Source organism: Amblyomma maculatum, unplaced genomic scaffold (assembly GCF_055883805.1).
Source record: "Amblyomma maculatum isolate TAMU_Amacu unplaced genomic scaffold, ASM5588380v1 scaffold_18, whole genome shotgun sequence".
NCBI lineage: Eukaryota > Metazoa > Arthropoda > Arachnida > Ixodida > Ixodidae > Amblyomma > Amblyomma maculatum.
In genome coordinates, this window is record NW_028146743.1 from 949,465 (window position 1) to 973,075 (window position 23,611).

A 23,611-nucleotide genomic window follows, 5' to 3' on the forward strand; every position below is an offset into this window, starting at 1 on the left:
TTGCTTGTCGCGCTTTTTGCTATACTCATTTTTATTTATTAATCCTTCCGGGATGTAGATGCGCTGCCAGCCACCTTGCCGAAACTCGCGGGCCTCATGTTGCAGTCGTAGTTCGTCGGCAACATCGTCGCCGATCCTAGCCGGCGCGATGAAGATCTTGGAGGACATGCCCTGTCTATCTTATTCCGTGCGCCACACGCATGATGGCGCTACGTGCATGCCAAGCGAAGAGGAAGTAAAGCGGAAAGGTAATTTGCAACTCGCTTAACTGCGTGTTTTGTAATTCTGTAATTTACATGCTCATAATAAGTATTATATGCCACAATACACTTCTCTAAGGGATATTTCTGAGATAACACCGCAATCAATAGGCGCGCCTTTATCCACTTCAAACCATCTAGCTGGCGTGGCGGAGGGGGATTCCACTTCCGGCTTCGCTAGCGAGCGGACGTGTTTTCATGGGCTCCCACGGAGTGATGTCAGCGGCCCAGCAGGGCCGCGGTAACAGGTTTTCTTCCTCTGAGTATGAGTATCAGGTTGTTTTGCCCAGCCTGCCCACAGGTCGGTTCGTTTTAAATACTATATTTTTGCATGCTGACATAACTGCCCGGCCGTATAGGGTTGAGGATTTTCGAGACACCCTCGCTCAGCTTTCGGTGCTCCCCGAAGTTATCGTTTTGGGGGCGTATCGAATGAGCCATGTGTGGGCAGTTACACTCAAGGATGCCGAAGCAATCAAGAAGGTGGTCAGCATTGGCGAGCTACAAGTGAAGAAAAAGCGATGCCTCGTCATTGACCAGGCCAACAGGGAAATACGCATGAAGGTGCACTGGCTCCTGCACAGTGTACCAGACGAGGACGTGCGTCTCGCCTTCGCTCCTTTCGGCAAGGTCAGTGACATCTCTCTGGAGCACTGGCGTGTTCAAGGAGTGAGAAGCAGCCTTATAGCATATCAGCAAAAAGAGAACGAAACAAAACTTCAACAAGAACTGGAGTTCTTGATAAGCATGGAAAACATTCAGCCTGGTAGTTACACGAACGAAATGAGGGAAGATAAAAGCCAGCTGGAAGGTGTGGATGCGAAAAAACACAAAGCGGCGATTGTACGCGCTAGATCAGAGAAGCTCTGGGCAGGAGAAACGCCAAATAAGCGAGCGCTATCTGACGAAAAAAGATATGCATGTCAGAAAGAAATACGTCAGTTAGCAACCGGGAACGCAATCACATCGGATAACGACGTTATCAAGAAAATGGTTGCGGATCATTTTAAAGACCTGTTTAGTTGCTCACACAAGGCAAAAGAAGGATTTCAGGAATTCCTTTCACTTATGCCAGGTCTGGACGAGACAGTCAAGAAGCAACTGGAGCAGCCAATTACTGAGGGCGAAATAGAATGTGCAATCGATGCCCTCGCCCCAGGTAAAGCACCCGGGCCTGACGGTCTAGGAGCGACTTTTTACAAAGTTTTCAGAACGAAGGCAGCCCGCATGTTGCATAAGGTTCTGGATGAAGCTTACGAAATAAAAAGAGAGCCCTTGTCTTTTACAACTTCGCACATTGTGCTCATACCAAAGAGTGATGATGCGGATAAACGTTTGTTGGTAGGGTCCTATCGTCCAATCACTCTTACCACCGTAGATTACAAGATTTTTATGAAAGCTCTGGCCAAACGCTTGCAGTCAGTGATAACAACTTTAGTTGGACCGCACCAGACTTGTGGCATAAAAGGCAGAAGTATAGCAACTAATGTCCATGTTGCTCGAAGTATTCTTGAGTGTTGCGATGCATTTGGTGACCGCGTGGCTATGATGCAGCTCGACCTGGCAAAGGCATTCGACCGTGTCTCGCACGAGGTTCTGCTATGCGTTTTGGAACATTCGAACGTTGGTATATACTGTTATAACCGAGGGAGTGAGAATGGCCTACACGAGCTGCTCAACGCGAGTCATAGTAAACAGAGAACTCACTGGCAGCCTGCCAGTTTTGTCGTCCGTGAGGCAAGGATGTCCGCTGTCACCCTCGCTGTTTACCTCCAGCCACTCTGTTCGGTCATTGCAAATAGCCAACTTATAACAGGTTATAGACTGCAGGCGGCCCATGTTAAAATCTTGGCTTACGCCGATGATATCGCCATTTTTTGCTCAGACAGAAACAGTATTCAGCATGCCACAACTATTATACAACAATTTTGTGAGTGCACCGGGGCGCAGATAAACTGGGAAAAGAGTCATGACTTTTGGCATGGGGACTGGGGAGCCACGTCGGACAATTTCTGTCGGCTCAATTGGTCATCTGTTTCAAAACAGTATCTTGGTGTACCGCTTGATTCCTATCGCGACCCAGAGCCATATTGGGCTAACCAAGCGTTGGTTGTAAAAGAAAAAGCTGACGCGTGGCAAGGAAGGCAATTGTCGATGTTTTCCCGAGCCACAATCTGCAATCCCTTCCTTGTATCTAAGATCTGGTATGTAATTAATGTGTTGGGTGCCATGAGGATCAGTGTACAAAAAATTGTTTTTGCTGTGTTCATTTGGGCTTCGACATGGGAGAGAACAAGTCGAACCAATCTTTTCCTTCCTGCCAAGAAGGGAGGACTAGGGCTTGTGCATTTATTTCTGCGCCAGGTTGTATCGCGCTTTATTTATCTACGCGACCAAAACAATCAATTTCTCCGGACAGTGATTCAAGTCAGGCTCAGCAGACTCCTTCCATGGTTCGTTGTGTCTTCATGTCAAAATATGTTCGGTGCCGTGACTGGATATCTGCGTGAAGTTATGCTTGCTTATAGGTTGTTAAATGTGCGTTTTTCTCATGAGTATCTGTGCAATGTCACCAAGAAGAAACTCTATAGAGACCTCACTGACATCATGCTTCCCCAGCCATTGTACCGTTTGCCATACCGTGGAGGCCCCGGGCAAGACGTCCTTAAAGAGTTAAAAGAATGCCGGTAATATCTTCAGTCAAAACATTTTTCTTTAAATTGCACACTAACACGCTACCCGTTAAGACATGGCTTCATAGCAAAGGCATTTTCATACCCTGGACTACTAATTGTTTTTTATGCAAAAAACCTGAAACAATAGAGCATGTTTTTCTTGACTGCAGGGACCCAATATTTCACTGGGATGTTTTACAGCGCACGCTTAAGAAACAGTTACCACTCGATCCATATGGAATAAGGTTCTTGTCGATAGAGACTTCACAGGATATACCATATGATTTGATTATGCTTCTGGGCCTGCACTCAATATGGAAAACGAGGATGCAATTTGAACATGCTGATCTTGTTGTGCGTCCTGTGCGCGAGCATTTTGTTGAAAGTGTCGTTTCACTAAGAGAGTGTTACCGAGCACTCCCTGATCCACCAGAATGGATTACCTTGTTTGATGTTTTGTGTCGCTGAGACAATTTTAATCCGTGTTTGCCGAAGCCTGGCTTACGCGTTTTATGCACTGTAAATCTGATTTCACTTTCAAATGTCGAAGTCGGCAATAAAGAAAAAAAAAGCTGGTGTGGTGGAGTGGTTAGCGTGCTCGTCTCGCACCCCGGAGGTCCACGTTCGATTCCTCAGGTCCGCGATTTTTTCTACTGGTTTTTATTTATTAATACTACTGGAATTTTTCGCTCACGGCCAACGCCAGACAACGCGGGAAGGCGGCCGCCGACGACGACATCGACTTTTCTGCGACACGGGGCCCTTGACGCTGTCGCGTTAAAATGAGGCTTTAAATGGCGGCTGATAGCCTAGGCTATTGCATCACACCCTAAAGGTAGAGCCCAACTGTCATTCCTTATTTCGTCATAATTTGTTCTTTCACACCGAAACTTTGCAGAGTCGTTCAGAGAAATAAGTCAAGTAACTGACATTCTAATGGAAATCAAGAAGAAATGGGCATGGGCAGGACATGTAGGGCGAAGAGAGGATAACCGATGGTCACTTAGGGTAGCAAACTGGATTCCAAGCGAAGGAAAGCGTAGCTGAGAGCGGCAGAAAATTAGGTGGGCGGATGAGGTTAAGAAGTTCGCAGGGGTCAAGTGGACGCAGCTAGCACATGAACCGGGTTGATTGCAGAAATATGGGAGAGGCCTTCGCCCTGCAGTGGGTATAGTCAGGCTGACGACGATGATGCTGATGATGATACCGTGTTTTCTACCGTGTGTTGTCTCGCTTATGTTTTTGCCCTATAGGGAACCATTCATTGCGCATTCTACACTGGCTCTAAACAATTAACTTTCTTAAATGCTTCTCTTTGTGTGCGTCGCATTCATCACAAAACCGACTTTTCGCGATGTTGTGATTGGGATGACTGTTAAAATTTTTTATTACCCTGCTAAATGAGTTATATTGCACTCTCAAAGCATAATCAGGTTTTATTTGCCACAATGTTCTACCAATCAGAATGTTTCTGCAGTGCCTGAATGGACCCGGATATTGGTGCAGTAAGTGCCACGTGTATTCCGCCCTCGCAATATTCTGTGTGTTTTGCGCGATGAATGTAACTGACATATCTCGACATTCTTGCTTTTTCTTGTGCCACATTTCAAGATGCGTGACTTAAGTGCAACACGTATTATTCTGTCTGCAATTTGTTTATCTATTTTGCACCGGTGGCACATCACACGCGCGGAACCGTATTTTGATATTCTGATGCTTGGTGGTGGATAATGGCTGCTCATGGGCTCCTGGACTGTGCATGTATATAATTATTGAGCACCTGCTGCTTCTTTCTGCCTTCCTTGCCAAAGTCCAGACTCCAGCCGAAACGTCGGAATGAAGTATGCCATTTTTTCTACCGTGTGTCATCTTGTTTACGTGTATATATATTGCCACGTGCCTAGCGCCGCGCGACAGCCGTGCTTGGTGCCGACGACAACGAAGCGGTTGTTGGCACGAGTGGCGCGCTGATGCTGGACTCTGTGATCGGAACTACAAGCCGACCTTATTCTCGGGTCCTCGGCTACGTGTACCTTCACGGCTCCCTGTGACTTGAGTCGTGACACTGGTGGAGGTGCCATCGATCCCTTCTCCTGCGGACGACCCTACGCGGCCGCCTCTCGTGACCACTCGTGTTCATCGTACCAGCCGACGGCTCCGAGGCTTGCCCCCCGAGGCCTTCCCTCTTGACGAAGAGACCCTAGCTGTGGCAACGACACCGCCCGCCCGTACCATGGCTGTCCCTTCCACCCCTTCGTCCTGTCTCATCCTTCAGACTCCACGTACCCCTAAGCCATTTCACGGTGAGCAGTTTGAAGACGCCGAGGACTGGCTAGCTCACTACGAAAGGGTCGCGACGTTTAACGGTTGGGACGACGCTGCGAAAATGCGGAACGTCTACTTCAGCCTTGAAGACGCTGCTCGGACATTGTTCGAGTACCGCGAGGCCACATTCTTTACGTGGCCGGCCTTCTGAAGCCAGCTCCTCGGCACGTACGCTAACAGTGAACGCCGAGAGAACGTCGAGCGTGCCCTGACCTCTCGAGTTCAGCGTCAGAACGAAGGGGTCGCAATGTACGTTGAAGACGTCATGCGCCTTTGCCATCGCGCCGACCCGTCCATGAGTGAGGAGAAGAAAGTGCGGCATCTGATGCACGGCGTCAAAGACCAGCTTTCTTCCAGCCTCGTGCGGAACCCGCCCACCAACGTCGCGGCGTTTCTGGCTGAAGCTGTGATCATGGAGAAACTGCTACAGCAGCGATGCAGCCAGTACGCTCGGCCGCTGAATTCCATCTCCACACTACCGCCGTCTGACCGAACCGACTACAATCCCGCGGCAGATCTGAGTTTCCTTCGCGACCTCATTCGCACCGTGGTTTGTGAGGAGCTCCAGCAACTTCATGGATCATTTACTCCTGGCGCGGCTTCCCTGGCCCGCATCATCCGTGAGGAGGTCCAGAACGCACTCACGCCACCGATAAGTACAGTCATTCCACCACCACCCCCGGGCCTCGCCCAGCGGATGACTTATGCTGATGTCACACACCGCCCAGCCCTGCTACCTACCCCTTCGCCTTACACGCCACCTCAGGTCGCTGTGCACGCTGCGGAACCGCTGCCCCTTTGGGCAGATCGGCACTAGGCGCCCCGGAAGACTGATCTCTGGCGCGCTCCAGATAACCGCCCTCTCTGCTACCACTGTGGCGAGGCAGGTCACCTCTACCGGCAGTGCCCTTATCGTCAGATGGGCCTTAGAGGATTTTCCCCCGACAGCCCTCGTCCACAGCCTGGTCAGCGGCCTCAGGACATCGCCGAGTACGTCACCCGCCAGCGTAGTCTGCCACATTCTCCTCTTCGCGAGTCGCGCTCGCCTTCGCCTCGTCGCTGTTCGCCCTCTGGGCCACGGTATACCGCTGGACGCAATGGTTCTTCGAGCCTTCATCGGGAAAACTAGCTCCGGCGACCTATGGGGACGAGGCCGCCGCACACCGATTCGCCGCAAAGCTTCCACCGCCGCACCGCTCGATTCGCCCCGACGTCGAACGCCGAATTCCTGTCCAGTTTTCGCCGCACAAACCAGATCGCCCCGACGTCGCCCGCATCGCCGACCAGTTATCACCACCGTGTCGCTTAAATCGCCTCGACGCAGACCACACAACTGCCGCCCAGCTTCTGCCGCCGCACCGCTCGCTTCATTCCGACCTGCCGACGACATTGAATTGTCCCGACACTGACCACCCAACTGCCGTCCAGCTTCCGCCCCAACACCGCTCACTTCACTCCGAACCGATATCGACAGGCCCTGGTCTTGGCCGGGTCTCCCTGGACATCCCTGTTATCGTCGACACGAAGGAGGTCAGCGCTTTAGTTGATGCGGGAGCCGATTATTCTGTCCTTAGAGGGCGGCTTACAAGGACACTGAAAAAAAGTGACGCCGGAACGGACCAGACATACGGACGGCAAGCGAACATGTGGTTGCACCACTGGGTATGTGTACAGCCCGGGTTACGGTGCGAGGCTGCACATTTGTGGCGACTTTTCTTGTTCTACGCCAATGCTCTCGTGATGTTATTCTTGGCATCGACTGCCTTCGTGAGCACAGTGCCACTATATATCTACCGAACCGCTTGGTGATGTTTTCCGCCAAACTGGCCACTGAAAAGCATGAGTATCGTGGGTCCCACTCCACGCTGCGAGTCGCCGATGATAGCCTCACAGTGCCACCACGCGCCAGCATCCTCGCCAGAGTTACCTGTGACGAGCCACATCACGGCCTCCGGGTTGTTGAGCCTAATGTCTCCCTCTGACTCGCCTTGGGAGTTTCTGTGGCAAGAGGCTTTGTTTCCTTCGTGGCAGAGAGACGGAGGTGCTTGTCATCAATTTCTCCAATGAACATCGACATCTGTTCCGTGGCACTGTCATTGCTTACGTCAACCATCTGTAGGAAGTCGCCGAATGTTTTGCTTCCGAGGAAGCTACGCCTAGCACTGAAGCGGATGATGTCGTACACACTGTCGACATTAATTCCAGCCTTTCCTCCGCTGAAAAGAGGCAACTCCACGATCTATTGCTGGAGTTTCGTGTGTGCTTCACGTCTTCATCTAAAGTGCAGCAAACGTCGGTGGTTAAACACTGGATTATCACACATGAAGGCACTCGACCCATCCATCAGCAGCCCTATCGTGTGTCTCCTCGGAAGAGAGACGCTATCCAACAGCAAGTCAAGGAGATGCTCGCCGATGGCGTCATTCAACCTTCAAACAGCCCATGGTCATCGCCTGTAGTCCTCCTTAAAAAGAAAGACGGAACACTTCGTTTCTGCGTTGACAATCGGAAACTTAACAGTATGACAAAGAAGGATGTCTGTCGGCTGCCACGGATTGACGACTCTCTCGACCGACTTCGCCGAGCCAAGTACTTCTCCTCCATTGACCTTAGGAGTGGTTATTGGCAAATTGAAGTTGATGAGAGGGGCCGTGAAAAAACTGCCTCCGTAACACCAGATGGACTCTATGAATTCCGCGTCCTCCCATTCGGGCTCTGCTGTGCTCCTGCCACCTTCCAGCGGATGATGGACACTGTGCTCACAGGTCTTAAGTGGCAGACATGTCTTGTTTATCTCGACGATGTGTTAATTTTTTCACCGACGTTCACGGAACATCTGCGCCGCCTGAGAACTGTTCTTGAAGCCGTCCGGTCTGCCAACCTTTCTCTCAAGCCTCAAAAGTGCCACTTCGGGTTCACCGAATTCAAGTTTTTTGGGCACATCGTGAGTGCTGATGGCATCCGAGCTCACCCTGAGAAACTTGCTGCCGTTGCTGCCTTTCCCGTCCCTGCCCACAAAAAAGCAGTCCGACGGTTTTTGGGACTGTGCTCCTATTATCGTCGCTTTATCAAAAACTTTGCACAGATGGCCAGCCCTCTGACTCTCCTGACTCGAGATGACGCATCATTTTCCTGGGGCGCCGAGCAGCAGATGGCTTTCGACGAGTTAGGACTCCGGCTCCAGTCACCCCCGATCCTGGCACATTTCGATGATGTCGACACAGAGTTACACACGGATACGAGCAACGTCGGCCTTGGTGCCGTTCTAGTTCAGCACAAAAGACGGGGTCGAGAAAGTAATTGCCTACGCCAGCCGTGCACTTTCCCGTGCTGAGTGCAACTATTCCACCACTGAAAAAGAATGTTTGGCGGTAGTATGGGCCGCTGCCAAGTTCCGTCCGTACCTTTATGGCGGACCGTTTCGTGTCATCACTGACCATCACTCGATGTGTTCCCTGAAAAACTGAAAGGATCCTTGTGGCCGCTTAGTACGTTGGGCATTGCGCCTGCAGGAGTTCGATTTCGATGTTATCTATAAGTCTGGCCTTAAGCACACCGATGCTGATAGCCTGTCCCGCGAACCCGTCGGCCCTTCTTCGTCAGATGCCACCGACGACGATAGTTTCCTCGGAGCAGTCACTACGTCCGATCTCGTTTCCAAACAGCGTGCCGACGCCGAGCTGCGACTGATGATTGACCATCTTTAAGGTGGGCCTCCTACAATACCCCGGTATCTTGCTCGGGGGTTGTCGCCGTATTGCCTCCGCAATGGGGTGCTTTATAAGAATTCTACGTCGAGTGCAAAAACATACCTGCTAGTCATACCGGCTGATCTAAGGCACGAAATCCTCCTGGCCTGCCACGACGAACAAACTTCAGGGCATCTTGGCTTTACACGCACCCTACACCGAGTCCGGCAGAACTATTACTGGCCACATCTTTCTCCGAGCATTAGACGTTACGTACAGACTTGTCGACAATGCCAGCGGAGAAAAAAACCCGCGCTCAAGCCATCCGGTATGTTACAATCTATTGAACCACCCCTCACACCCTTCGAGCAAGTGGGCATGGACCTTTTAGGCCCATTTCCTTTATCCTCGAACGGACACAAGTGGATCGTAGTCGCCACAGACTACTTAACACGCTACGCTGAAACGAAGGCCCTTGCCCGAGGTACTGCCGGCGAAGTTGCTCGATTCTTTATGAACGACATTGTGCTCAGACGCGGTGCACCGTCGACCATCATTACTGACCGAGGGAAGGCGTTTACAGCTCGGCTACTGCGGGACACCTTAACTCTCAGCCATACCGAGCATCGCACAACAACAGCGTATCACCCTCAGACAAATGAATTAACGGAACTACTAAACAAAACTTTGGTGGACATGATCTCAATGTACATCGACGTTGAACATAAAATGTGGAACAAGATCCTGCCATATGTCACCTTCGCCTACAATACGGCGCCGCAGGAAACCACGAAGTTTACGCCGTTCCGTCTCGTATATGGCAGGGAGGCCCGCACGATTTTGCACGCGATGCTCCCGTGCGGGGATGAAGCGGTCGAACCCGATGCCGCCCATTTCGCAGAACAGGCCGAGCAAGCCCGTCAGCTGGCCCGCTTGCCCATCAAGAAGCAGCATGCCACCGACGCTCGACACTATAACCTTCGGCACAGAGAAGTCCACTACGAACCAGGGAACCAAGTGTGGGTGTGGACCCCCGTGCGCCACAAAGGCTTGAGCGAGAAACTTCTCCACCGCTATTTCGGACCCTATAAAGTCCTGCACCGCTTAAACAGCGTTAATTACGAACTGTGACCGTCAGTGTTCGGCGCCAGCAGCCTGAAATTGTGCATGTGGTGCGCTTAAAGCCGTACAACGAAGCGGTTGTTGGCACGAGCGGCGCGCTGGTGCTGGACTCTGTGATCGGAACTACAAGCCGACCTTATTCTCGGGTCCTCGGCTACGTGTACCTTCACGGCTCCCTGTGACTTGAGTCGTGACAATATATATATATATATGTGTGTGTGTGTGTGTGTGTGTGTGTGTGTGCGTGTGTGTGGGTGTGTGTAGGGGTAGCTTCCTCCTCCAACGCCCAACACTTCTATGAAAATTTAATGACAGTGCAGGCGCCAGTGTGTCGGCGAGGAACGGGGACGGGCGCATTGTATGATGCACTCTGTCTATGACGCTGTGAAAATCACCTGCCCTTAAAGCGATCGAACAATAAATGTTCTGCTTATATGCAATCATGATGTATTAGCTGATTATGCGAAATATAAAACGGAGACAGGCTAAAAAATGACCCTTAAGTTCACCATTATGGGTATGACGTACGCGATAGCCTCTCACGCACATGGATGCTGTTTTTTCACATTTATATATAAATTGTTTTATACTCTGATACTTAGCATCAGCAAATACTGCGTTATTTTCGGAGTCATTATTTATTTAAAACAATCAGTTGAACCTTTCTTAACTACATCATCAAACATATTGGCATTTCATTTTGAGCATTTTAACATCTTTGACTACCCTTTTTTGATTTTTTGTTTCTTTATTGCATCATTTAATTAGAAAGATTTCATTACCTTGTCATCGCCTATCCCGCACCAATCAATCTTCAATCGCTGAAGCACAAATTACCATGGTACGATTTCTTTGGGCAACCTCCGATTATTTTTGATACGCAGTGCAGACTATACTACTACGGCGATGGCTTGTCCACTGAACGAGCTGGAGTGCCACATATTATGGAAAAAACATGAGCAATGTGTCCTTCGTTTAACCGAAGACTGATTTACCCGGCTTCATATTACGGAAAACAACGTAAATAATGTGTCTTCGTTTAACCGAAGACTGTTTCACCCAGCTTCATATTACGGAAAACAACGTAAACAATGTGTCCTTCGTTTAACCGAAGACTGTTTTACCGAGCTTCATATTACGGAAAACAACGTAAACAATGTGGCCTGTTTAACCGAAGACTGCTTTACCCAGCTTCATATTACGGAAAACAACGTAAACAATGTGTCCTTCGTTTAACCGAAGACTGTTTTACCCAGCTTCATATTACGGAAAACAACGTAAACAACGTATCCGTTTAACCGAAGACTCTTTTACCCAGCTTCATATTACGGAAAACAACGTAAACAATGTGTCCTTCGTTTAACCGAAGACTGTTTTACTCAGCTGCATATTACGGAAAACAACGTAAACAATGTGTCCTTCGTTTAACCGAAGATTGCTTTTTGTTTAACCGAAGACTGCTTTAACCAGCTTCATTTTACAGAAAACAACGTAAACATTGTGTCCTTCGTTTAACCGAAGACTGTTTTACCCAGCTGCATATTACGGAAAACAACGTAAACAATGTGTCCTTCGTTTAACCGAAGACTGTTTAAAGGTCAACTCCGGTAGTTTTTCCATCAGTTTGTTTTTTGGTTGAATTACATTCCCTGGCACGTCCTGACTCGAACACAAAAAACCGTTTTTCGAAATTCCAATTAGAAGTATTTTTTAAAAGAAAAAACAGCAAATCGAAACCGAAACTGCTTTCACGGCCAGAAACGACGTCCCAGGTGACGAAATGGTGACGTCACACTCAGTATTAGAGAAACACTCGTACGTGCGTTGAATGGTGAAAATAAAGTATGGAAATCATGAAGCATTGCATAAAATGTCTGAGGTAGTTCAATATAAGCCTCACAATTTCATAATCATGCGGGAAGTGGACAGTAACGCTGGTATACTGTTTGTGACGTCATAAACCCAGTGTTGCCAGCAGAAATAGTCTCAACTTAAGCCATGAAAACAGCATATTTTAAAGTCGTGTTGCGCGCTAACGGATTATCGTACGGCGCCCTAATTTTGTAGAATGCGTCAGGGCGGAAAGGAGAATCTACAGTAAAATTTTTATTAGAATATTCGAATGTCAAAAAACCCCCGGAGTTGCCCTTTAACCAAGCTGCATATTACGGAAAAAACTTAAACAATGGTTAGTTCGTTTGATTGGAGAAGGACTGTTCTACCTCGCTGCGATTCCTCGCTTTTTTATTTTTTCTTTCTAGTTAGGTAACCTCCTTCTTAGTGCGAAATAAGAACAATTAAGGGTGAACTAGACCGTTATTCGGCAATGCTTCTTTTTTTATGGTGGGGGAGGCACCATGGCACATGTCTCGTCGGTACATAAATTTTTCGAAATTTAGCCTCCAATTCGACTAGTAGGTAGATGCAATGGTGTAAGTCACATCAGAAAAGCTCGAAAGGAAGAGCGCACGCCGCTGCCAATGCGGTGCGCTCCTTCCCTCAGTTGCACCTGCACGTAGAGGTGTGTGCCGAGATGCCAAGTCAGCGCGCTGCCGCCACCACCGCCAAGTGTCCCCGCTGTGCAGCCATTGTTTTCTTTCGGCGTGGTTGGCGCCATGACCTGGAGTTAGAGAGATTTAGCTTACCGTGATCCGCGATCCGCCACCGTGACTCTCTACCGCGCGTGGGCGGGGCGCTCAGGCTGATTGGTCCCGACGCGGCAGGTCTGTGTGCCGACATCTAAAACCCCTCAATCAACTAAAAGTAACGCCAACATGTGAAGTTTGCCGCCCGCCTCCTCTCCGGCGCTCTCCTTCGTCGTTCAATCCTCTCATTGGCCGAGCGCCATTACGTGCTCGCGCGCGCTTTTTTTTTTGTTTGCTGGGCGCGCAGCTTCCTCCTTTCCAGCGGTGCGGGCGGCGCGCGGCACATATCGCCGCGTGTTTTGCTACCACGCGGACTGCTGCTAAATTGTTCCCGCCGGCTAGCTAATTTTTTTTTTTTTTTCAAGCATGTTGGGCACTTTGGCCGGCGGCTGATAGAAGCACGGTGGTGAAGGCGAGTTCAACGAACGCAGACATCGCGTACGAATGATGTCACACACTGACAGTTGAAAACGGAACCGTTTCAGCGCAAAATATTAAAAAAAAACTGCTATCACGCTTCTCAAGTTTAGCGGTAGCTTACAATTCAGTCCAACCTGCAAATACACCACACAGACTGCAGCTTCTGCAGCCTAGTTAAATTTTTTCAAGCATGTTGCGCACTTTTATCAACGGCTGACGGACTCAAGGAGGTGAAGGCGAGTTAAACCGACGCCAAAATCGTGTACGTATGGTGACACACCATGACAGCTGAAAACTGCACCGTCGCAGCGCCAAATATTAAAAAAAGAATAACTGCTACCACCCTTCCCAATTTTAGCGGTAGCTCATAAGTCAGCCAAAGCTGCAAAGACACCACACAGACGGCAGCTTCCGCCGCCTAGCTAATTCTGATCTGCAGCTCAAGTTGAAAATATATGGAAGACAACTGCTGCCACACTTCTCAAGTTTACCGGCAGCTCGCAATCCAGTCAACGCTGCAAAGAAACTATACACAGACTGTTGCAAAATTGTTCCTGTCCGCCGCCTAGTTACAAATTTTTTAAAGCATGCCGCTGACTTTGGCCAAAGGTGACGAACTACCAGTGGCGTAGCCTGAAATTTTGTTCGGGGGTGGGGGGGGGGGGGGGGCGGGCTCACGTTGCAGCGCGTTTTCCTCCATATAGAATTTGTCGATGGATCAAATATGATTAATTCCAGCCAATAGCCATTGTGTATTAGGTGCTGCAAACGAATTCTTGAATGCCATGCAGTACGCACTGCCAAGACAAATGTAAAATATTACCTTTATTATAAACGAACATATATGTATGTGACAAACATTGTGGCAGAAATAACTGACATCAATGCTTCCCTTATTCTGTCTGTTGAATAAGTACAGAAAATATTAAACGAAATCTAGAACTATATCAGTTCGAAACCAGCAAAGCAGTGCATACCGCTGATATGAAAATGTAAAGGCCAAGAAATTAACACTTTGACGGGAAATGCTTTATTGAATCTGTCATCCAAGACGCTTGTTTACATTTTTGTACACGTCCAACGGCCAATGACGCTGTCCTTTTTTCCATTTATTGCGCAGGAACACCTGTCACCGGTCGTATACTGTGGGTAATTTAAGTGAAATTATAGTCGCAACAGAGAGAGTACAGAAAAAGCAGGAGAGTTCCGAAACATATGTACATACAAATGCGAAGATATAAGGGAATATTATATATGAGATGATACAACTTGATAAGGGCAAAAAATTACCACTGGAAACAAACTTCACTATATGTATGCACAAAACCTCGCAACATGACATTTAAATATACGTACAAGTCTCCAATATATCTATGCAACTAAGCAAAGTCACTGCATATGATGCGTCAAACAAGGCACATAAACATGTTGCGCAATCACAGATAGTAAAGTTCGAGCACAGAAAGACAGACGATCTAGGCAAGAACAAAGCTATGATTGCCATGCTTCGGTCGCGACAGCACCATATGGGTAGAATAATAGAGGAAGAATGGAAAAACCAATACATTAAATGTAGATTTTAGCTGCCTGCACAGCGACAACAGTTATTCTGTACTCAAAATTAAAAGGGTATTGCTTTGGTTAGAAAAAAGTTGCAAAAAGCAGGACAGGTGTGTTTAGAAAAAGTTTTATTACACATTAGACATTCAGATTAGACAATCACATGGGCGCCGACAAATGACCGAAAAAGGAAATGCACATGATTAAGAACAAAGGAAAGTGCACATAAAATACAGCCTAACGAAAAGTTTGAAGAATTCAGGACTGAGATGATTACGCTGAAAACAGAACTTGCTTCTGTAAAGGATGAAAATCACGAGCTCAAACAGGAAAATAACCGTCTTGGTAAAGAATTGAAGGAGTTAAGGAGCGAGGTTATTGACCTCCAGCAATACAGTCGAAAGAAAAACTTAGAGGTAAAGGGCATTCCCTTAGAACAGGAGGAAGACCTCTTTCAGACCATGGAAACCATTTGCACTTCATTGAAATCAGATATTCAAGAAACAGACATAAAAGTTATACATCGCGTCCCAACGAAAGACAAAAGCAAGTCAAATATCACTGTGAAGTTTACTTCCCAGAAAGTCCGGGACAGTGTCCTGAGAGCAGCTAAGAAATGCCGGCTAAATACGTCTGTGTTAGGTTTTGATGATCCCGACCCCATCTTCATTAATGAACACCTTTGTCCGGCGAATAAACTGCTCCTCGGAAAAGCTCTTGCAGCAAAACGAGAAAAAAAAATTGATACTTGGGTATCCGACGGCAAAATCCTCATGCGAAAAGCAGACAAAACAAAGGTACTTCATGTGACATGCGTCGAAGATCTGAGCAGAGTTGTCTAAACAGATGGCATACAATATTTCCCAGATAGAGCAAGCCAGGCTTGCGCACGATGACTTATCTATCTTAAATTGCAACGTACGAAGCATTCGCAAAAATTCTGACAATCTTTTAGCGTACCTGTCACAGTTTTCCTTCAGATATGACGTGATTGCTATCACAGAGACGTGGTTAAGAGAGGCCGAATCCGTTTTTATTCCAGGCTACAAAATGTTGTCACTATCAAGGTCTGGCAGTACACGTGGCGGTGGTGTTGCCCTTTTTGTCAAAACTGCATTACGTTATTGTAGCTCCGATATTAAGAAATACAGCAACGAAGCAATTGAAGCTCTTTTCATTAAACTTCAGTGTGGCCCCGTAATTGGCGTGGTTTACCGTCCTCCGAATTCTAAAATACCACAATTCATTTCTGACATGGAATGTATTTTGATGTCATATGCGAGTATAAAAAATCCCATTGTTATCTGTGGCGACTTCAACATTGACCTATTATCAGACAACTGCAGTGACTACGTTTTTCTTCTTCAATCATTCAATTTTAAAAATGTCATCAACTCTGCAACTCGGATAACCAGTCAAACTGCATCCCTCATCGACCATATGTTGTGTAACCTTGATATGAATTTTCGGGCAGGTGTGTGTGATGTTTTGATTGCTGATCATTGTCCGACATTTATGTTCTTGCCCCGATCCTGTATGTCACCGTCTAGTCAAAATCATCCAAAGCGATCTTTCCGTATTGATTACACGCGAGTTAGAAATATACTTAAGAGCATTACCTTCGGTACTATATGTAATGATGACGACGTAAATATTGAATTTGAAAATTTTCTCTCGTACATCAAAAATGCAATCGGCCAATCAACACGGGAGTGTGTCAAACGCAACTACAAAGATCCTATATGCCCATGGATAACTCAGGATATACTTGACGTCCTGAAGAGAAAGGATTCATGGTACAATAAATGGAAGAAAAACGAAGTAAATGACTATTACCGAACGCAGTTTAAATATTACAGGAATAAGTCAGTAGCCATGATCAGAAAATCGAGAAAACTGTATTATACCAAACTGGTTAGTCAAAACAAACGGGACACGAAACAACTATGGAAGATAGTTAGAAATGTAACTGGTATAGATTAACACAAAGACGTCACCCCCAATAGCATTTCTCTGCAAGTTGCTTATGATTTCAACGAATACTTCACTAACATTAGTAAAAGCCTTTCTAGCCAATCCCCACTATCGCTATCTAGTTCATCTGTACCAACAACTGTATGCAAACATTTTCATTTTCGCGCTATTACCACTGAAGACATAAAAGATGTTGTAAGTAAGATGGCAGTAAACAAAGCAACCGGTCTTGACGGCATTCAATCAAGGGTAGTCAAAGATAACATAGATATCCTCTGCCCTTACCTTTGCCACTTGTTCAATCGTTCCCTAGAAAATAATCGCTATCCTGATACACTGAAAGTTGCTAAAATAGTTCCAATATATAAAGCAGGAGATCGTAACCAGCCAGGTAGTTACAGGCCGATATCTGTACTAAGTGTGATTAATACAATTTTCGAAAAACTAATAGCAAAACAAGTAAAAACATTTCTTGACAACAATAATATCATTACACCTCAGCAACATGGATTTGTCGAAAATAGGTCAACTTCCACAGCAGTGTTAACTTTATCGCAAGCTATTAATTCTTCCCTGCATCAGAACAAAATAGCAGTTGTTTTTTTAGATATTCAAAAGGCATTTGATACGGTATGTCATCCTATATTGTTGCAGAAATTGGAAAGTTACGGTTTTGTCGATAACTCGTCCAAATTTTTTCACAGCTATCTATCTAACCGTAAGCAAAGAGTACTTATTAATGATTTTATATCAGATGTCAACGATGTAACCTGTGGTGTGCCACAGGGTTCTGATTTGGGTCCCATGTTGTTCTCACTTTATCTCAACGCAAGTGCTACGCTTTTCTCAAGTACTACTGTACGCAGACGACACCGCTCTTGTGGTTACTGGGGAATCTCTTCAGGCAATTCAGACGATCATAATGAATGAGCTGACAATGCTGTCTTCCTGGTTCCTCAACAGTCGCTTAACGCTGAACATTGCCAAAACTAAGTATATAATCTTTCACTCTAGACACAAGACTATTAACAATACATTTACACTTACTCTAGGTAACTCGTTAATAGAACCAGTTTCTTCTTTTAAATATTTAGGGGTTATATTTGATTGCCATTTACACTGGAAAGAACAAATTAACAACGTATGCAAAAAATTAGCCTTTGGGTGCCACACGCTCATTAAGGCGAGATACTATTTTCCTTACGATATACTACGTTCCCTCTACTTCTCGTTTTTCCTTTCACATATCAGCTACTGCTGTGAATCTTGGGGTCAAACATATAAAACATATTTGTCGCCTTTACATCGTCTTCAAAAGCGGGCATTGAATGCAATAACAACTAGTAATTTTGATCAATCCAGCAGCAACATTTTTGATGCCAACAATATACTATCGTACCTAACCTTGCGTAACTACAAAGTTGCGCTTGTGATCAACAATATAATTAGCACTAACTCCCCCCTTCCATTAAGTCCATTTGTCCAGCCTTCGCGTAATGCTAGGCAGGCATCTAACTGTAATTTTAACCTTCCCAAATGTAGAAATGTATATGGTGAACGACTGATGGAGTTCAATGGTGTTAAAATATGGAATGAGTTGCCGATCGAGGTAAAAGCCGCCAGAAATTTTAAATTGACATGTAAACTATATTACCAGTCTAATCAAATTCTGCCTGAATTTCTTTCTTAGTGAAATTCCCATATGTAGCCTAGTTCTTGAAACATGCTTTACACTTGTATTTGTTGTTGCGTAGATGCAATAGCGTGTGCGCAATAATTTTTGTGAGTGTATCGTGTACTTCGCTTGCACTTTATTGTACTTTGTAACCATATTCTTTCTAATTTTCCTTTTCTTCATTGTAGTACTATTAGGCTTATCGATTTTATTTGGTACTCATAATTATGTGGGTATTTTATTTTACTTGCTGTTTGCTGTGTTCTTGTCTATGTACGCAACTGTAGCAGTAATGTTGCGTTTATATCATTACTGCTCCTTTCAGTCATTGATCCTCTATGGCTGAACCTGAAAGTAATATTTGTATTTGGACCAGCCACTAGCCTACTGAGCTATCGGTCCAAACAGTGTTTCTACATTTATTTGGTTTTGTCAATAAAGTTCCTTGAAAAAAAAAACATCACAAATCAGTATTTACATGGAGAATAAAATTTGGCTGTTTGTGATGATGATATATACAATTTTGAACGGTACTGTACATGAAGGTATAGACAGTAGAATAATTTGCCAAATAAAATAGATATAAACATATACAGGAATCGCATGCACAGTATATATGGCACATTGTTGCGGTGTATACAGCTGTGAGTTGGCATATATATTTGCATTATATTACAGCTACCAAGCAGGACGGACAGGTAGCTAAAAAAGAAAGAAAGGGACGAACGAAACCCTGACACGATGCGACAATTCGAACTACCCATTATCCGAGTGTGCTTGTTGAAAAACGCCGCGTGGGCTGGGCTTTCAATGAGCAGGTCGGTCAAAATTGGTTATTGATGTCCTCGCAATTTTCGCATTCATGCGATAATTTTGATCTAGATGCTGACTGTTACAATAAAAGACAAAAATGTCTTCGGTTTTAAAAGCTAATGAACAATCATGTTTTTATAATTAGGCGTTTATGAACCCGAAGGAACCGTGCTTTTACTTGCATTATTTTTCCTGCTTCGCTATCTAAAGGACAAACTTTACTCGGCGGGGCAGCTTAGCAAAGCGGTCAATCACTTCGGACACGTTAATGTCGACGTTTCTGTGGGCGTATAGAAGCGCCAGCCCAACCATGCGTTCTTCAGACATTGTAGAACGCAAGTAGTTTTTTAGCAATCTCATGCTTGAAAATGATCTCTCTGCACTAGCAGTGGTCACTGGAAGGGTGACTAGAATTTGCAGCAGCTTGTATACATTTGGGTAGAAGCTGCCGTCGCAGTGAGAGAGGGCATCTATTCCTGTGCTGGGACGCTGGATTGCTGTTTTGTTCGCCCACTTTGTCCACCATAGCCGCAGTTCCCCCAAAGCAGCCTTCACATCCACGTCCTGCGCAAAAGCGGCCAGGAGATTTTCTGCTCCTTTCTGTCGGTCATCTTGCATTGGTGGTACTGCCGATGGTACAATTACAGAAAAGCCCTTTAAAATTGTCCTGTGCCTTTCGAACCGTTGCTGTAGTTGTGCTAATACGTGGTCCATGAATGGAATGTATACAGTTCTCCGGAAATATTCCTCAGCATTTTCTGATGTAACGCTCCCACGATCCTGCTGTCGGACACCGGCTCGTCGGGTGGTGATTTCAACATTCATTTTTTTTGCCTGTTCCTGCACTTGCGCAAAGATTTTTGAAAAAGAAACATTCGAATTCTTGCGGTCATTTTCGATCGCCTGCTGCACCACATCTATGCCGTCAATGGCGGCGCTCATGTCGATGTTCCTGGTCTGCAGCTTCTCTGACAGAGGCAGGGTCATCGCTAGCACATGCTCCGCCACATGCAGGCTCACAAGGAATGCCGGTGACAAAAGTGCCAACGCCAAACTATTTGCCTGAACTGGACTTTCGCCGTTGCCGTTTAATTTTATCTCCTCTAGTGCCGCGATCACCGGTTCAAACAGATTCACAAATGAAAGAACTGCATCATGCTTTTCCACCCACCGCGTTTCACATAATCCCAAAAGTCGCTGCCTTCTGGACTCAGGACAAATCAAACTTATCATTTCTTGTAAAACATGCGAGCGGTTAGGAGATTTGCGGAAAAAGTTTGACGCTGCCTTTAGCGTTCCAAAACAGTTTCTGATATCTGTGATGGAGCACGCCGCACAGAGAACTAGGTTGAGGGAGTGGCTGGCGCAATGGGTGTATAATGCGGCTGGATATTTCTCACGAACGACAACTTGCACACCATTCGCTTTACCAGCCATCGAGCTGGCACCGTCATAACCTTGGCCACGAAGATTATGCATATTAATTCTAAGGTCTAGCAGAAATTTTATAATGGTGTCTGCGACGGCCCTACCACTTCGGTCCTGAATTGGCACAAAACCTAAAAACACTTCTTCGATATCGTTGGCATCCTTGTTTAGGTGCCTTGCACAAACAGTGAGCTGTTCGATTCCAGCAATATCTGCCGTTTCGTCGGCAAGTACGGAGAAGCTGCCTGCAGCGTTTATTTTTACAACTAGGCTTTCTTTGATAATTTCCCCACAAATTTCTATAATTTGGTTTTGCACATCTGGACTTAAATACGATGCATTACTGGGACAACTTTCCAAATGGTTCTTCAGATTTGTATCTCCACAATCAGCTCGCATGTTAAGAAGCGCTCTGAAAATGCCAGTATTTTCAGAGCAGCCTGTGCTTAAATCAATAGGACCACTGTCCCTATGGCCACGAAGGGCCAGACCTTGTCGCCCTCAAAAAAGAACTGTCTCAATAATAGGCCCTAACCTTCGTCTGTTGTCTCTTATTTGAGTTTGCCTGCCCTGGTCGAGCTGGTCGATCACATTCGGCGCGCTTCCCGAGAATATTTGGAGAAAATTATCAGCCGCCAGCTGACAGTCACGGTGATATTTAGTATTTTCGTGCGTGTCAAAGATTTCGAGGGCGTGTTTCCATTTCTGGAACGGCTTGGATACGAGAGCTCCGGTGTGCGCATGCTGGCCCTTACCAACCTCATGTCTGCAGAAAAGGACACACACTCGGCAAAATGCACCTTCTTGAAGCGCTGGTAGCTGAGCCATCGGTACCTGTCTAGCCAAGCGGACTGAAACCTCCGTTTTTGCTTCAGATCTTTCGTACATTTGAACACGTAACCTTTCGGAGGAATCCAAGGAGAAGTTAACAGATGATATCTTGTCTGATCCTCTATTCTGGAGCCACTCTCGTACATCCCAATGTCAAACTTGCTTGTTTCCACCTTCTGGGGATCTGAGAGGAGTAAAGATTTAAGACACCACTATATAGTACGGTATATGAACGCGCTGTTTTCAAAGTTCATACTGTATCCTGATTCAACGAATAATAAAAATTAGGCGGGGATTCTCACCAGAGGAGCATGTTGGAACAGGCGATGCAAGCGCCAGCGGCACAATTTTCAGGTGAGTCTCTTATGCCAGCCTCTCGTCTTCAGTGGCGGTAGGAGTGTTTTGTCTAGAAGCAGTACCTGTGTAAACCGGAAGAAAAAAATATTAAGCAGCGGCTTGGAGATGTCGTTGTTTCCCTTGTATGTTGCCAGCCGTACGAGACGTCACATTTGTTTTTTAATTTCTTAACGTCATGCATGGCAGCAGTATTGTGTGTGAAATGCATCTTTGCCTCCATGAGCGAAGTCTTTCCTGCATCTAGTAGCGTAACGCGATGGCTGGCGGTTTCGCGACTTCACTGAAAATCTGTTTCCGAACAAACTGGCGGAAACCGCCCGTGTTAAGTTTTCTTTGCGATGATTTTTTTGCGCATGCGTGAAGGAACACAGATAGCGTGAGATCTTCCGCAAGTGGTGCGGGATATCAGTGTAATGGGCGACAAAATTAAAGCGGCTGATGTACTATGTTGCCAACATGCATCCTGCCATCACCGCAAATGTATCAGTGCTAATATCGCGGTACATCTTTGTCTATACCCTAATAAAGAAATAGTTAACATTGAAGGCCTCGCCTTCAGAAAAGGGGTTCGCAAGCCATGGTCTTGCCCGACGAGTGACAATTAATTCCAGTCTCTTTTAAAAACACCGGTTTAGTTCCGGATAAACGCAAAACCATTCAATAAAAGGGACAACAAACGAAAGAAACGCCACTGCGCTACAGACATGCTGTCGACGCGCACAATGCACTGCCAAGGATAAAACCTAACGAGGGTCAGGGCTTCACCGCGGCAAACAAAACACACTGCGGCGCGAACAGGGCGAGCAGCAGGGCCAATACACTAGCTGCGGCACAACAGACATTGCTCCTCGCGTGGCAGCCACTCACGCGAATACGCCTAGGCCGTTTCTGCAGACACTCCTACCATGTTCGTAGGAGTGCCGCGCATTGCTTCCGACGCGCTTATCTACCCTCGTCTCTTCGGTGCTAACATCACGCCCCCAAGATTAGCTGCTCGCTCATGCGCACTCGCGTTGCCCACGCAAACAATACAAATAGGAAAACGCGCGCGCGGTTTAAAAGACTTCAAGGGGCAGCGAAGCCCCACAACATCTAAAGGTAATAATTGTCTGTCTTACGTTTCGCACGATTCGGCAAGCAGTGGTGCTACACGGGTAGGTTAGCTCATTAGGTAGCTTCACCACCTCAGAATTAAGAACGCTACGAAGAGCAGAGTTGGTAGATTACCGGGAGTAGGTTCTTCACCCCCTTGAAGGAGCCGGACTTGCGGGACACCTTCCTGCCCAGCATAAACTTCGGTACTCGTCCGATGCCCTAGGCAAGTAAATGTTTCATTGGTGAATTATTTATCTATGTGTGACGATCCCTCCCATGTGTCCCCGCCAGAGCGTCTTCTCTACGGCAGCCGAACTGGTCTGCGTGGGGGAGGGCCAGTTTGTCTCCCGCTAGCAATGTGTACAGTCTCCTTTCTGGGCGCCTCATCCCGCGCCCTTCTCAGGGCACGTTGGTGACCCGGGCATAGACGTCTTCGGGCTCGGCCCCTGACAACCCCATAACAATTTTGGCGACGAGGTAAAAGTTCTTAAGGCATTGCATTACAATTCCTGCAACCATGCCTACCTACGGAGTTTTGGAGCCGTTTCATGGGGAAGGAGCAGCCTGGACCGAGTACCTGGAGCGTGTGAAGCTGTTTTTCGACGCCAACAGCGTTCCCGGGGAAAAACAAAGGTCTGTGTTCCTGACGTGCTGCGGACCCAACACATACTCCTTGCTGCGGAGCCTAGTGACGCCCAAGACGTCCGACCAAGTCTCCATCGACGAGATATTCAGCGTACTC

General features: G+C 46.7%; 1 pseudogene; it reads left to right on the top strand.

Annotated features, from left to right (window-relative positions):
* The first annotated feature begins 692 nt into the window (after positions 1-692).
* Positions 693-23,223, top strand: LOC146171692 (uncharacterized; annotated as a pseudogene).
* The last annotated feature ends 388 nt before the right edge of the window (positions 23,224-23,611 follow it).